Source organism: Halichoerus grypus, chromosome 2 (genome assembly GCF_964656455.1).
Source record: "Halichoerus grypus chromosome 2, mHalGry1.hap1.1, whole genome shotgun sequence".
Taxonomy (NCBI): Eukaryota; Metazoa; Chordata; class Mammalia; order Carnivora; family Phocidae; genus Halichoerus; species Halichoerus grypus.
This window is the reverse complement of record NC_135713.1, coordinates 17,930,175-17,948,097: the sequence shown is the minus strand read 5'-3', so window position 1 is coordinate 17,948,097 and position 17,923 is coordinate 17,930,175. Positions and strand designations below refer to the sequence as shown.

Here is a 17,923-nt window from a genome sequence, read left to right as displayed (position 1 = left end):
TTTTTTTTTTTTTTTTTTTTTTTTTTTTTTTTTTTTTTTTACTGATTCAGTTGCTTCCATTAGATAGTTTTCACTATTTTGGTTTGGTAATGGATGGTTGCTAGGTTATTTCTGTCATTGAGATTACCAAGTCATATTCAGTGCTTTTGACCTTAAATAGTCAATCTGGATGATTATGTTTGAATTAGGCCTCACAAGCCTAAGGACTGCTTAATAATATACTTGAAGTTTATAAAAAGAATGTATGGATGATGGTAAACAGCTGTTCCTCCTTTTCGCTAAGAGGAAAAAATGAGAAAATAGGCATAATAATTGCAACAGACAGGATTCAAGATAGATAATAGGGACTTTGATTTCTGTGGTCTTTTGTTAGCAAAATAAATTTTGCTAAGAGAATAGTAATATTTCTTAGAGTTAAAATTTAGAGGACAGAAACAGAATTAATCCAGGATACTTATCTTTTGTTCAACTACAAAAATATATATTTCAGCTATTTCTCTTTCTACTCCTTCTGTGTCAATTTTACTCCTGTACTCTGCGTTATGCTTCTCATAGCAATTGGCTCCTTCACTTCCTGTACTTCCAATTGCTCAGCACATAATGTCAAAAAATACTTATTTTTCTTTTGCAGCATATTAGGTCATCTCCCTGATGCAAATGTTCTAATGCTTTTGTTTTGCATTAATAAAATCCAGACTCCTCACAAAGGCCCATAAGACTCAATGGGATCTTCTCTTTATTTCACCAACTCATCTCGTACCTTACTCCTTCACTCCATATATTCAACCCATTGAATTTCTTTCTCTTCCTTGAATGTATCAAGCTTGTTCATATCTCAGAGTCTTTGTAATTGATATTTATTCTGCCTGAATGTGCCAGGTCTTAACACTCCTGGCTCTTTCTTGTCATTCTGATCTTTGCCAAAACATCACCTCTTCACGAGACACTTTATGCCCATTTTATTCTAGCTCAGGCTGCCTTCCTCTGTATCCATCCCTATTAACTTCTTTGTTTATCTTCTCCACAGAAATTAACACTATACAAAATCATTAGGTGTTTAGGTGTTTGTGTGTTTATTGTTTTCTTGGTCTGTCTCCTTCAGGAAAATGTGCTCTCCAGGAGAGACCCCTTGTTTGTTTTCTTTACTCCTGCATCCCTAAGACCTAAAACAAAGAGCAGGCATAGCTTAATAAATGACACATGTGGAAATTCTCATGTTTAGAATACCAATGGATTCGAGAAAGATATACAGAAGAAAAAGGCATAATGTTTCATGAAAATCATTGTTAATACAGCTTTTATACTTTTTGGTTTCTTTGGAAGTCTAATTATTGAAGTCACTCTACTATTAATTTAGTACATGGTACATTAAGGTTTTTTTTTTTTTTTTACCTGTAATGTTCTATATTAACAAATATTAGAAGAATCTCCATGGGTATTTGACTGCAAACATTTTCTCTAATGGGACTACCCATGGAGAAAATTTTATAAATTTATGCCTAAAACAATATTAATTATACCTGCTGTGAAGCAAAAATAAAATAAATAGCAGCTGTTGCTGTAATATAATACATTTAGTTTTTAATAGCTAGTACTAGGTTTGCTGCTTTTTCTTTTGAACATCTCTAAGTGGAAATGATAGCAATTAACTTAAACTATACAGCATCTGTGAGCTGACTTGGTTTAGTCTTGTAGCTGATCGCTTTTCCAAAAAAATAGAGTCTAGCATCTGCCGGCCAACAGGGTAGAGAAAACTGTCCAAGTGGATTTCTATGTACCAATACTCTTGGAGCAGTGGTTATGAAATGTTTATGTACAGATAATGACACTTTATTATCCCACAGACATTAACTGTGTATAGTAGTATCTTATCATAAGTGTTTTGAATAATATATGACCAAAATATTACTGGGAAGTGTCATAAGATTACTGGTTGTGTTTTGCTAGCTGGCAACATACCCAAACCAAATAACTTCAGAATTGTCAGTGAGCACAGGACACTGGTTTGGCAGCAAATATATTTGAATGATCAAGTGAAACTGCTTGCAAACACCTTCCAGATGGGTATAGGAAACATTAATATTCTATGCTATTGTTCTGTTCTATTTTAAGAATGATGATAAATTTTCCAGAGGTAACAGCTAACTTTATCTATAAAATAACAATTTATATGGCATTTAGAGAAGTGATGTTAGTTAACTTAATATGTGAAAATAACCATGAATATAAAAGACTCCTGGCAGTATGTTGACATGACAAAAAGAGACCAACTGAGACCATGTATTCTGGGGAGACAAAAATAAATTACTTTGAAGACTTCATACATCTTAGTCATGATGTAATGATTTTATCTTTGTGCATTTCCATGCCACTCAAATATTCTCAAAAGGAGACCACGAGGCTCTCTTGATCTATAAGCATTCTTAGATGAGTGCTATCTTCAAGAAAACATATTTCCTTCTCTCTTACTTCCTCTTTGAGCTATGACCCAAATTTTCCATTTTATGCAAATTAAACCATTTGTCTCTACATCCTTCTCCAATTTTAATACATTATTCTCAGCACCTCAAGTCATTTATTATCCCAACTTTCTGAAATTCAAGGTTATTTTATTTTATTAAAATATTTTATTCATTTATATTAGAGAGATAGGGAGGGAGAGAGAGAGTGCACAAGCAAGGGGACAGACAGAGGGGGAGGAGCAGACCTCCAATGAGCAGGGAACCCAACGTGGGACTTGAACCCAGGACCCCGGGATCATGACATGAGCGCAAGGCAGACACTTAACTGACTGAGCCACTCACGCACCCCCAAAGGTTTATTTTAAATGTTTAGCTTTTATTTCAGAGTTATAAGCCTATCCCCATGTTTTCTCTCCCTACTTTTTTTGAGTATATACTTTCCTAACATTAAATATCAACTAAATGTTAACTACCCTATATGTATATACTCAGTTGAGACCTTTCTTCTGTGCTGCGGGGTGTCCTATCCATCCAGGTGTCAAATGGTTTTACCTTCACATCTTGCAGGTACCTTCACTATTGTTTTGTTGAAAACCTAACTCTTTCTTCCCATACTTTCCCAATCGACTTCGCACCCTGAATTCTGTACTTTAATTGTATCATCAGTATTCCTGATTGGACACTCTAGTATATTTTACATTATTCCATCTCTTACACTGCCCCAGATAGATTAGTCATGAACTCCTTCTCATTCTGACCTAGAAATACCTATTTGGATGTTGGCTGTTTTCTGTATCCCCATTACCATACCTTGTGGCTTGTATTTTTTTTTTTTTTTTTAAGATTCTATTTTTAAGTAACCTCTGCACCCAACATGGGGATCAAACTTACAACCCCTGAGATCAAGAGTAGCACACTCCACTGACTGAGCCAGCCAGGCGTCCCTATTTTTTTTTTTTAATCCTTTTGTTTTATTCCATTGTTCTTGCCTTAATTAGGTTATCATATCCTCTTATCGGGACTGCTGCCTTGTTTTTCTAATTGGATTCTTTGACCATTGATCTTGCCTATCCAATCCAGTTACTTTTGTGATAGAGAAAGTAGATAAAGTTATAGCCACAGTTTAAAGACTTCAAATGGCTTGGAATTTTCCATAGTACAAAGCCCAATTTCCTTTACATGGTATTGAGGACCCTCCATAATTTGAACACAGTTCTCGTTTTCAGTGTTAGCTCCTGTGGTTCTCCATGTTCCAGCCCCAGTTTAAATAGTGCTTTTCTACAGTTGCTTTCCTAATCTCTGCAGGGAAAAAAAAAAAATCCACGTGCTTCCACAACTTAAATACATCTATTATAATATTTAAATATGTAGTTATAACACAGCATACATTTTTCTCCATAGGAAAAATGTGTGCAGTAGGTTAAGAATGATGGTTTACCAGAGGGATATGTCCAAGACATAAAATGGTTAAAGAGTATGTGGTGAATGAAAGAGTGAGAAATTGATAATTCTTATGAATTGGGGAATTGCATGCATATTTAAGTGAGTATATGTGTGTGTTTATGAAACTCAAAAATAATGGTACATAACATAATGATTAAGCAGTATTTGTAGTAGGATGCATACATATGGTAGGATAGAAGTATGCATTTCTGAACAAGTATCAGGTAGAGAGGCTACGTCTCAGTACTCATTTTCATAGTCTACCAGAATTCAGTTTTGCCTTTTGTTTCATGAAGTAATCACCCTAAATGTATGTAAAAAAAAAAAAAAAAATGTTTATGACATATACAATAGATATTTAAAATCCTTGCCTTCCCCAGTTGGATTTCCTGGGGTACTAGATGTACTCTACTCATACTACTAATACCAATTTGATCAACTTAAAAATATATACATTATCTTGTCTCTATGTAGTAAATCTGTAACATTTCTTCCTCCATTTTATAATCTGGCCCCTATTTTAGCATTTGGATCTTTAAGACCATTAAATCATTCACTCTAAACTAAAGAGAACTTTGGGAAATATCTAATATTCCAATTACGTTATTTTACACTTCCATCAAAACATAAAATGCTGCACCAGCTTTGCAAAACATTCATTAGGCATTCTGTGAATCAAAGAGGTTCAAGACAATAGGAAATTTTCTGACAGCACCATATGTCCCTTTCCAGTCTCGTTTCTCACGTGATTTTCAGACGTGTTTCTCACTGAACCCCATTACCTGAAAGTGCTAGGCTCTCATGCCTCTGTGCCCTGGATTATGCTATTGCTTCTGACTATACTGTCAACCTCCTAGCAAATTACAGCTCAATGCCAGTGTATCAGTTGTCTGCTCTAACACACCCACCAGAGCCAAATACTGCACTGTTAACTATTCCTTGCAAGTGTCTGAAAAGAGTTCTGCTTAAAACCCAAGTCAGTAAATGGCCTTGCCTTCCCATATCAGGTATGCCTTCACCACAGTCATTCTGTACAATACCTCTTTGTGTCTCTGCCTCCCAAACCAGTGGATTCCAGATACTGTGGCTCAAGCACATAGAACCTTGTATGAAGGCAATCCATAATTGATGAACTGAAGTCAAAGCGCCCCTAAAAACTAAATCCTTGAGAGAGATTATTTTTGTTTTCTTACATTCTTACATTATATCCCCATCACAGTGTAATGAAACAGCATTTCTTGAGAAAACGTTTGGTGGGAGGCACCTATTGACTGTGAATTTAATATTAAAATTTACCACATCATTAAAATATCTGCAGTGTCTACTAATATTTCTCTAGAATTTCATTTCTGTATCTATAATACTCAATGTTGAGTCTTTCATATATTCTAAAAACAGGTTGCTTTTGATCTTAAAAGTGTGCTTTTTCTCCCTTTGAATTATAAAAGATAGCCCAAGCCTTTCATTAAGTGTCTGGAAATAGTGTCCGAAAGAAAACAAAATGCATCTTTATTTCCATTCACACAATATTCTATACTGAGCAGGTGAAGGTTATGAGGCCTTGCTTTTATCTTGAGCTTTTTTTTTTTTTTTTTTTTCCTCCTCCACTCAGGTCTCACAAAAGTTTTACTTGGGTTCTCATTTTCTGTGCCGCCAGTGTTATCTATATTTTGGGAGCACTTTGCTGTATCCAATCTACCCATTTGTCTCGTGTATTCCATCATCTTCTTTTATACAGAGCCACTTCCAGCCCTGAAAGTGAGCACTCTCTCCGATATTTCACTTAAAACAGCATGACACTGGAAATCAATTTGTCCGGTTATATAGAGAAAATAGAACTTATGCTCATCAGCACATTTGTCCATTTTCTTAAAAAAAAAAAAAATCTTTATTTGTGTCTTGTGGTTTAGCTTTATACACATATTATTTGAAGACATTTAAGAAATAGTTTGTTCCTTGAAAATGTTTTAAACATTTATTTCTCCTAAACCATCCCAATGGCAAGGATCTTCACTTTGGCATTTCATCAGTTTTGCTCTAAGTGATTATAGCAGACGGGTGTTTTTTATGGGAAACTGTTCTCTTCTAATTTATCTAGATGGAGACAAAAGCTTCTGAATTACCAGAATACAAGAATTTGGAAAATGTGAACATATCCTACTGCCACAGGTTGTTACAACTTTCTTACTGAATTAATTTTGAAAAATAAAACCATAATTAATAAGAAATTATTGATTCTATTCCATTACAAGGCAAAGTTAGAAACACTTGGAATCATAAATTATTTGAGTCACCTCTTTTGTAACACTCTTATGGAAGAGTAAGAGGACTAAAAATTTTGAAGCCCCAAGAACTCTATATGAGACTTCAGTTATAATTGAACTGCTTATAATACCCATTTGAGCACAGTATTAATTTATTTGGACATTTGCTTTGAATGCTTAAATATCACCATAATTCTGACAATCACAAGTTATCGATTATGGTTAGAACCTCTCTGTAAGAGAAACTTACGATAATAGACATCTTCATTATTTTTTGTATTAATTTTTATGTGACCTTGCATTTTGAGTTTTAACTTATTCTTCCCCCGTATTTAATGTTAAAGTACACATTGCTTTAAAGATTTGGAAGCACTGAGAGACGTGGGCTAGGATATCAGAATGAAGGTAGGTATCAGGAGATGAAGGTGAAATGCAAGCTAACCAATACCCCACCCTAGTTACACAATTATCACTTTTTTAAAATTTTCTATCGGGGATTCTGGTAGAACTGCATTTGGGAGGCTGCTATGTGTCTGTGTCTATCAGATAACGAATATATGCTTTTGTTTCATATAGTCATAGTCTGAGTTGTAAAAATTCTTTTTTTTTTAAGATTTTATTTTATTTAGAGAGAGTACATGCATGAGCAGGGGGAGGGGCAGAGGGAAAGGGAGAGAATCACAAGTAGACTATGCTGAGTACGGAGCTTGATATCACAACCTTGACACCATGACTTGAGCCAAAATCGAGAGTTTGACACTTAACCAACTGAGCCACCCAGGTGCCCCATTGAGTTGTAAAAATTCTAATGTAAACATCTGAAGCTAAATTTTCATATTGAAGCTTACCATAGAATTTTATAAATGCACTTTACACAGAACTAGGTAGCATGCTGATTTGATATATTGCCTTATGATACTGGGTTAAAAGATGTATAATAAGTAACAATTTAATCCATTGCAGTGACAGGTATTAGAAATTAAATGAAGAAGAGTAGATAAACATAATACTTATGTTTATTAAATTTCCAAACAATAATGTGTGGCTTTAAATATATGCAGTCCCCTGAAACAAGTTGGCATGAATAGATACATGTACACCTGTAATGTTTAACTGTTCTTGCTGATGGTTTTCCAAATCACAACACTAAATTCTCTGCTTTGGCAAAATTGACAACATATCCATATTTACACCATTTTTGACAAATCTCTGCTAAATCAGGTCTACACATAGGAAAAGAGTGGTATTTGCTCTGTCTTCCTTATGTCACTTTTTAGCACTACTTATTAGTAGAAAAGGAAGTTGACCTTATTTATTTTTAAATTGTTGCTATTGTTGTGGCATTTGGTGGAGTGATAATTGGATATCTCCAAATAGCCTCTGAAGACCAATTAACAAAAGGAAGATATGCAGTGTGCCAGTCTGTGTTTCAATTAATTGTCTACTTTAAGTGATACTAGGTAAAAATAAAACTTCCATATATGCAAATTGTCCATGCTGTATTCTTACATTATACTTTGGAAAATCTGCTAAAATGTTTTCTTTCATTTGGCAGATGAACCAATTATTATATTTCACACTTGGGTCAAATATTTTATTTCACACACTGTAAATATTTTTGACCTTTTAAATTGCTGTGTCTTGGGGCGCCTGGGTGGCTCAGTCGTTAAGCGTCTGCCTTCGGCTCAGGTCATGATCCCAGGGTCCTGGGATCGAGTCCCACATCGGGCTCCCTGCTCGGCAGGAAGCCTGCTTCTCCCTCTCCCACTCCCACTCCCCCTGCTTGTGTTCCTGCTCTCGCTATCTTTCTCTGTCAAATAAATAAAATCTTTAAAAAAAATAAAATAAAATAAATTGCTGTGTCTTTATAAGAATACAGCTTTGTTGCTAGAACAACAAATTAAACACTATTTTAAATTGTATGACTTTGACGGTCCTAGGTGAAAAAATGTAATTTTGAAAACAGATCTTCACACATAGATCTTTACCTTTAACACAATTACAGTTAAAAGCATCCCAATTCAGTGCTTATTTATTAGTTTGCTTAACTCTTCATCTGAAAACTTGATATAAAGATGCTAATTTTTATCTATGGAAGAACAATGAAGAGATATTTGAATAAGAATGACATGACATTTTTGACATGATTAAGTGAACACACTGTAAAGCAAGAATAAAGTTTCATTCCAGGGTAAGTATAGGTAGGTCAAAGATGGGTCAATAATTCTAGAAGAAGACCTAATATTTAGATATATTTAATATTAGAATATATACATATAGTTAGCTATGCAGTAGTTAATTACTATGTTAACTATGTTCTAGGTTCTTTTCAAGTTTTCCTCACACATAGATGAGCTTATTTTTAATACCATCCCCATCAGGTATGTACTATTATCCCGGTTTATAGATGACACAGAGACCAAGTATCTTTGAGCTTTCCTGGGGTCGCACAGGTAGTAAGTAGCAGAACACGTTTTTTAACCCTGCAAACTTCAACATTATGGTAAAAGGGACATTTCAAGTCCATGATAAAAAATGTCCAAATTAATAAACGTTTTTTAGTGGATGGCCAGATTGTTTGGAAAAACAGAAGTTAAATGCTTACCTGATAGCATGTGCAGAGATAGATGCTTAAGATTTAAACATAAAAACAAAACTAGGGATAGCTATCTATAAAGTTTGTGGGAGAGGCATGTCTTTTAGGTGATACACTAGTAGTACCTTTAAATTATAAAACGTTCTTAGATGTCAGGAAAAAGAAAGGTTTCTCAATAGAACAATGGGCTAAAAAGTATAAAAAGATGAATTTTTAATTACCAATTAGAAATAACAACCAAATTCAAATTAATTAATATTTTTAATGATAAAACTGGATTTGTGAATTTTAATTAAAAGCATTAGCCAGGATTTGATGACAAGGGGTCTGTTCTATAATACTGGTGTGATTCAAGGCAGTATATATTCTGGTAAGGCAATTTGTCATTCTAATGTCAAAACTATTAAAAAATACGCACACACTTTGAATCATAAATTCTACTTCTAAGGAAGTATTACAAATACATTTCACATAAGGGAAGGTCTAACAGTAGAAACCTGACTTAATAAACTCCCGAACGTGACATACCATGTAAGAAATTCTTCAGGCAGTCAGAGACCGTTACAAGTCAGCTATGGTTAGTGTGAAATAATGTCAGCTATTAAAGGGTTTGATTGCTTTAATACAGATACTGTATTTTTTCATGAGGTAGAGATAAAAATCACTGTAACAGAGAAGGACTTTAAAAATATCTTGCTGACTTTTATATGTTAATATATACTTAATATATAAAATATAATAAAGTTAATATTTTAATATGTAACTACTATGGGCCATAAGTAAAATAATCAGTATAATGATTTATGTATAATTATCTTTAATAATTTATCTCCCCCCAAATATTAACCTGAACACACAGTCTTTGAAATAAGAATGCTAAAAATCTAGATGAGTGCAACCCAAAGAGAATAGCATTTTGTGTTAAGATATTAACATTCAAGGAGACAAATGTATCTGATCATTTTTGCATCATTTTTGTTACAATTTGTTATGCCAATACTTCCACCACCCAAGAATATTCTCTCATAAGATTGTGTGCCTAATAGGAACAGAACCAACAGAATGTATTTATATAGAGAGACCTATATATTTACAAACATACATATATATATACACACACATTTATACATATGTATCTAATACCTGTATAGATCTCTATGTCTCTATTTTACATAGAGAGATATAGATAGATACAGATGGATAGATAGATAAATAGATAGAAAGAGATATAGTATAAGGAATTGGCTCATGTGATTATGGAGGCTGACAAGATCTTCATGGTGAGTCAACAAACTGGAAACCTACGGTCTAATGTGTAGTTCTAGTTTGAGTCTGAAGGCCTGAGAACCAGGGGAACTGATGTCATGGTTCCAGTCAGAAGGCCTGCTAGCTCAAGACCCAGGAAGAGCTTATGTTTCAGTTCAAAAGCAGGCAGGAGAAATTCTCTTATTCAGCAGAGGATTAGCCTCTTTGTCCTGTTGAGACCATTAACTGATTAGGTGATACCCACCCACATTGGGGAGAACAATATGCTTTACTCAGTCTACATATTTAAAACTTCATCTCATCCTAAAATATCGTCACCCAAATACCCAGAAGAATATTTGACCAAGTATCTGGGCACTCTGTGGCCCAGTCAAATTGACACATAAAATTACCCATCTCATAAAAGAATGAGAATGTGTGTGTACCAGTGTATATATATAGAGGTGTATGTGTATAATATGTATATGTAAAATAATATATACCATAATATGTAAGGTGGCATAAAATATGCAAATGTCATTTTAAAATTGGACAATAGATTTTAATATGTCCATTAATATGCCTGTGTTTTTTAGTTTGAGCTGCCTGCTGTTGGTTTGATAGTTCCTTCATTTTAATGTCCACAGTAGAGAATGAAGATTTCCTGAGTAGAGAAATTTTTACCAGTTATCTGTTTGACCATCCTCTATAGAGAAATGTCTGAGGAATCCATTTCTTATTTATTCTTTCTTGGGGACCTTTACACAGCCTTTCCGAAGATCAGGCCCACTCTGATTCTTTATTAGCTTGCTTTCTTTAGAGCAAGCCATGTGGACTCTTGCTTTTTTTTTTTTTTTTTTTTTTTTGGTACTATTCCACCTTGGTTTTCTTACTCCTTATGACAGAGGGCAGAGCACACTCCAACCCCTCAGGTTCTTAGAACCTTGTCACACTGAAGGTAAACCTCTTGTTTTTGCTGCTGTTGTTTTTGTTGTTAAGATTCCTAGTTTGTCTTCAGTCAAAATAATGACATCTTATATGGAAGTCTTTGTGGGTGACTCCCTGATATCCATTCCAACTTAAGTCATGGTAAGCTCATGCATCTGCTAAGAATTGGCGTAGGACCGAATCTTTGGCCCAATGATGACAAGTGTGGTGTAGAAGGAAGAGTGTTTAGAGATCTGTGGGACAGGGTCACAGCCCCCATGAAGGAGATACATGAAAGTGTTGCTCCCTTCTTCCTCTCAAATTTGCCGTATCTGTATATTACTCTTACATCTGCTGGCGTCATCTTTATCACACTGAGGGAGGCTAACTAAGCATCTTTTACACATTGAACATTACACAATGGAGGCTAAAAATTAGCCCAGGGAGTTCTTAAGATGCTACATCAGCCAGTTCTGGAGCCCACCTTACATCTAGACATCATGCTTGGGAATACAAACAAACAAAACTTCAAGAATTCTTATTTCAGGTAGTTTGATTTGATGTTTTCTGATATTTGCTAATCCTAACAGATACAATGCTAATAATAAAAATAGAAAATATGGAAAATATGGGAAACCTACTTTGTTTCATTAAGTGTACCTTAAATCTCTATAAACATGAATATTTAAATTAATAATATAAAAGCAAAGTCTCTATATAGTTGCTACAGATTTTCAAAGTATACATAATCCCTGGACCTAATCTTGGGTATGTGTCATGAAAACTGCTCTTCTTCATCAAAAGTCCTCTAGAAATTCTTTCAAGTGGGCTTACTTTTAGACAGGATGATACACTCCAAGGAAAACAACGGATGCTACCTACATTCAAATATTCCCCAAACCTTACAAATTAGCTCTCTTTTGAGTTATGCTAAATGTCAGTTTCAAATATTTTCTAAAATCTTTTCTTCTACATAAATAAGATGTCATATTGTAGGAGATTTTGAAATTAGAGTGGAGAAGGCACTTGAAATCTCATTGTTTCTGAAGTATGTTACACTTTGCTTTTATAAATAGGGCTATTTAAAAATATAGCAATATTTATTTAGTGTGTTATTTTTCAAGACAGATAATCTTTCTTGCATTAAGTCTCATATACTTCATTTAAGAGACCAAAGTTCCATAGATAATACAGTCTCAGCCTAGTGAGTTGTAATATACAAATGTTCCTTGAATTACGAAACTGTTCAACTAGATCGTTTCCCTTCCTGGCTCTAGGGAGATGGGATATTAAAACATCTGCAGAAGGAATCAATAATAGATTCCAGGATATACATGACTGTGTCTGCCATACCTTTGCCCCAGTTAGAATATAGCCCAGCTATGTCAGCTCTAAAAATAATAATTTATATGAAGAAGCAATTTCCTTGAATCCATGTATACTATATAAATGTTATATTTTTTTAGATAATTGCCAAAAATAATCAAATTTATATAAATGCTTCCATTCATAAAAATCTTATTTTACTGTCACTTTGAAAACTTCAGTTACAGCTAATGTCTTTTGTGGTTCTTATATATGATCTAGGTATTATGCTTTCCTTTTTAAATAAAGTTTCAAGGAAACCTATTGTAAACATCAAATAAATATTTAATAATGACTTCTAACAGTCACTACTATAAACAGAATGAGAATCACAAAGAGTAGCCTCTTGAACAACTCACCCTAAGACATAATTGAAGTTGAGTTTTTCTTGTACCTAATGAATATGTAAGTAGAGACAGCCTATTCAGCATAACTACATGATTGTGTGCATATAAAAGAACAACACTCTGATCGTGTAGGAAATGAGGTTAATACTGAACAAATTAGTGAAGTAATTCAAGCAAAGAAAATCCCCTAGAAGAATAGTGAATGAAATCCATGTTATATAAATGAATGGCATAAAATTAGGGAAATAGAATTTCTTTTCCTGAGAAATACAGTGTTAGTTCAGTTTCCAAGTATGTAAGACCATACTGCAATGTAAGGAATCTGCATATAAATAAGGACATTTTGTTTCTTATTAGAGACTGGGAAGGATATTAATATCAATTATATATGAACTCATTCCTGTTTGCCCAAAGCAAATTATTTAATATTACAATTGAGAAATCATAAATTCCATTTAAATTTGACATCTTAAAATATATTAATCTATGATGAAGACATCCAATTTAATGTCAGTCCTTTCTACATCAAGCAAGGTCTAGTAGCATAATGTTATCCCTATTTCATACATTTGAAAGGTTTAAGGAACTTTCTTAAGGTCAAAGAGAAAGTAAATTTCAGCATCATGTTGGGAACCTAAGTGCGCACAGTTCCATTTTATTAGTTCATACTAGTATGAAATAATAATGGAGGCTAAAAGGGTCTATTGGGGGTAGGGGAAGGGGACCTAAAACAATAAATACGATTTGAGATGACAATCACTTGAATTATAATTTGGGCAATATGACATAACCCTTGAAAGTAAAATAAATTCAGTTACACTATCAAAAACGTTTCCTTTTACCTTCTAAATTATTTTTTCCATATAAAATGAAAAAAATAAGTAAATCAGGTGTATAATAATTTGTACCCTGAAGCTGTTGTGGAGCTCCAATTTTCAAGGTCTGACTGAGCACGTATTTAGTGATTCTCCCCCAAGAAACACTCTTGAAACATCAGAACAGAAGTATTTCAAAAGGCAGCAAATCAAACCAACTGAGAGTGACAAGAGGAAAGAACAGCTATAATCTCTGATGCATTTTAGGAAGACAGAACTCGGGGAGAACCACACTGTTGGATATGAAGGATCAAAGGATCCTACTCAGACCATTTACAGGAGAAGGCTCTTCTAGAAGCGGGAACTGTTTTTTATCACAGAAAAATCTTGGACTGGATAAATATGGACAACTCAACCAGGAAGAGCACAGAGATCAGAGTGATTTTCCAAAAGTCTTTTGAATGACATTTTCTGTATTTCTCCACATGTCTGCCTCTGCTTTCCCCTCCAGTGCCTTCCTCCCAAAATGTACAGTAGAATAAATTTCCTCCAGATGAAGCAGGAAAATATGTTCTTTCTTTTTATGTTTCAAATTCAAACAACTTTTATTTAGGGAAAATATCTCTTAATGAATTGATTTACCTTCATGGGAGAAGGGAGGACTTTCAAATTGGAGATTGGAGCTCAATATATGAACTTCATTTAAAAAAATGGGAGAGCATGGAGTGCTTTTCTGACTCCAGCTCCTATAAGTACTCCAAGGTAAAGCCACTAAAACAGTGTGCATCATCAACATAAAACCCGGGTGTCGCCCCTGCCCATTAGTGACAAAAGGCCATGATTAAAATGCTAGACAGATTACAATGATCCCAAATATATATTTCTTCATTAATGTAATTATGTAATTAAGTTTCATCAGAAAGTTGAGGAAATTCAGCACTAAGAAAAGGTAATGAGGAGAGTGAAACACAGATCAGATCCCTTAGGGAATAACGAATACAAACAAGAAAAAAGGATCTTAAAGAGATTTGAATGAGTGAGAGGCAAGAAGATGGTCCAGTAATAGGCTCTCTTGGAACAAGGCAATAGGAAAAAAAAAAGTAACAGTTCTTACAATTTTATAAATAGGTAGAGATAACTGGTTATAGATAAAGATATATATATGTGTGTGTGTGTGTGTGTGTGTGTGTGTGTGTGTGTGTGTATACATATATACATATTTAGGTAATAGGTAAGTAGGTAGCTAGCTAGTTAAATAGAAATGATTACTAAAATTAAAGTTAAGGAAGAATATTTAAAGAAAAATGCAGCGGGGTGCCTGGGTGGCTCAGTTCTTGGCCATCTGCCTTCGTTTCGGGTCGTGATCGCGGGGTCCTGGGATCGGGCCCCGCATCGGGCTCCCTTCTCGGCAGGGGGGCCTGCTTCTCCCTCTCCACTCCCCCTGTTTGTGTTCCCTCTTTCACTGTGTGTCTCTCTCTGTCAAATGGATAAGTAAAATCTTAAAAAAAACAAAGAAAAATGCAGTCTTCCAATCCAAAGCCTCACCCCACCCCAAGTACAAAAGAAAAGTCCTCAAAGAGGTATATTTCTTTGAGATTTCCAAATATATTAAAAATTTGTACATAGGCCTTAAAGTAGAAGAGGAGGTATTCTGGGGATTTGGGCTGGTGAATATTATTTTATTTGCTAATTTAGTTTGAAACTTAATCCTCAGTCGATTTGCTTTGTAAATTTTTTTAAATTTTATTTTATGTTCTGTTAATCACCATACATTACATCATTAGTTTTGATGTAGTGTTCCATGACTCATTGTTTGTGTATAACACCCAGTGCTCCATGCAATACGTGCCCTCTTTAATACCCATCACCAGGCTAAACCATCCCCCCACCCCCCTCCCCTCTAGAACCCTCAGTTTGTTTCTCAGAGTCCATAGTCTCTCATGCTTTGTAAAATTTTATAATGGCCTGTTATTAGTTATTCAGAACATTAAAAAAAAGAAAAAAGAAAAAAAAAAACAAAACAGAAAACCTGGAGACACCAATGAGTTCCTGATGCTTGGAAATATCTTTGGAAGGGGTGGTATTTTAACATGTTCAGGAATCAGTCTCTTCTCTGCATTTTCTAGTGTCTCTTCGTCACTGGTATGCCAGCCACTGTCTTGCAAAGATACTTCTTCAGTCACTTTTGAAAAGTTGCTAAGAAAATTTTACCTAATTTTTTTAGCCTTGAAAAATCAGTCTCTGCCATGACAACTCACTCTAGGCAAAAGGAGAAAAATGTGGCCACATGCCAATATTATACAAACCATTTTGATGATTTTTTTAAAGAGCCATCCGTCAATTTAATCGCTTTTTATCTTTCATTTAACACATAATATGCATTTAATGTCACCAGTCTCTGACCTAATATCATCCCTGTATTCCAACCACTGCTTGGGTGGATTTCCGTATATTTAGGTTTTCTTTAATTTCTTTCAACACTGTTTTGTAGTTTTTGGAGTGTAAGTTATATACTTTTTTGTGAAAATCATTCCTAGGTAAAGTAATTTATTTCTTTTGATGATACTGTAATTGGAATTGTTTTCTTAGCTTCATTTTCAGTTTGTTCATTGCTATTATGTAGACAAACAATATCTGTGCAATGATATATCCATCAACCCTGCTGCTCTCATTTTAAGTGTTCTGTATAAAAGATCGTGCTATCTATAGATATAGTTTTAATTCTTCCTTTCCAGTCTGGCTGTGTTTTATTTCATTTTCTTGCCTAATTTCCCTGACTAAAACCACCATACATTGGTGAATAAAATTAACAACACTGAACATCCTTGTCTTATCTCTGATCTCAGCGTGAGAGCATTTCATCTTTCAAAATTGAGTATAACATTGGCCGGGTTTTTATCAGATTGAGAAAGTTCTCTTCTATACCCAGTTTGTTGAGTGTTTTTATCACAAAGGAGTATTAGATTTTGTCAACTACTTTGTCTGCATCTACTGAGATGATTGTGTATGTTCTCTTAATATGATCTAATATAAATAACTAGCTTTAGGATGTTCAATGAGTCTTGCATTCCTGGGATAAATCCTACTTGGTCAGGATGTAGAATTGTTTTTGTAAATTGCTGGATTTTGTTAGCTAGTATTTTGTTAAGAATTTTCATGTCTATATCTCTAAGAAATTTGATCTGTAGCTTTCTTGTATTTTTTGAATTTTGCTATTGAGGTAATACTGGCAATATAGAATTAATTGAGAAATAGTCTCTTCATTTCTATTTTTGAGAAGAGTTGGTAAAGAATTACTACTAATTTTCTTTAAGTTTTTGAAGGAATTCACCAATGAAGCTAATCTGGGTTTGGGCTTAATTTGTATGAAATTTTTAAATTATGAATTCAAACCTGGGATTTATTACATATCTATTCAGATTTTTTATCTCTTATTCTGTTAGTTTCAGAGTTTTTGTTGTTCCAGAAATTTATTTAATCAAAATTATTTAATTTTTTAGCATAGAGTTGTTCAGAATATTCCCTTATATTCATTTGATTCATGTAGGTAGCAGTGTCCCCTCTTTTATTCCTGATTTTAGTGGTTTGAATCTTTTCTCATTTTATTTTTGGTCAGTGTATTTAAATTATTTTTCAATTTTGTTTCTCTTTTCCAAAAAAACAACTTTTGGGTTTATTGATAGTGTCTGATTTTCTAGCCTCAATTTCATTAGTTTCCTCTCTAAATTTATTTTCTTCTGCTTGTTTTAGCTTTAGTTTGTTCATTTTTCTGTGTCTTAAAATGGAAGGTTAGGTTATTGATTTGAGCTGTTTTTTCCTCCTTAATATAATCTTTTGCAGCTATACATTTTCTTTAAACCCTAGTCTGGCTCATCCCAAAGGTTTTGGTGCATGTGTCTTCATTTTCATTTTTCTTAAAGTATTTTTAAAATTTCCCTTGCTATATTTTCTTTGACCCATTGGTTATTTGGGATAGTTTTGTTTAATTTTAACACATCTGTGAATTTCTCAAATTTCTTTCTCTTACTGATTTCTTATTCCATTGTGGTGAGAAAACACACTTTATATTATCCAATCCTTCTAAATATGTTGAAGCATGTATTATGATATGTAATTTATTCTGGACAATGTTTCCTGTGCATTGAGAATAATATATATTCTGCTGTTGTTGGGTGGAGTGTTTTCTAGATATCTGTAGGTATAGTTAGTTTTTAATGTTGGCCAAATCTTCTTTCCTTCCAATGTACTGTACAATTGTTCTATCCAAGTTGGATGTGGGGTGTGGCGTTCTTGTGAGGTATGTACATATATGTAATTGTTATAGATTATTGATATGTTGATCTCTTTTCATTACAAAAAAAAGAAACCCTTTTTATCTCTAGCAAAAAAGGTTTTGTTTTAAAGGCTAAATTATCTGATACTAGTACTATCTACAGTTTTCTTATGGTGGTTCTTTTTT

The 17,923-nt window shown here is 33.9% G+C and overlaps 1 protein-coding gene across 1 annotated transcript in view; it reads left to right on the top strand.

Moving 5' to 3' along the window:
- CDH12 (cadherin 12) overlaps positions 1-17,923 on the top strand; it is a 986,307-nt gene that overhangs the window by 108,276 nt on the left and 860,108 nt on the right. The gene's annotated exons all lie outside the window — the stretch shown is intronic.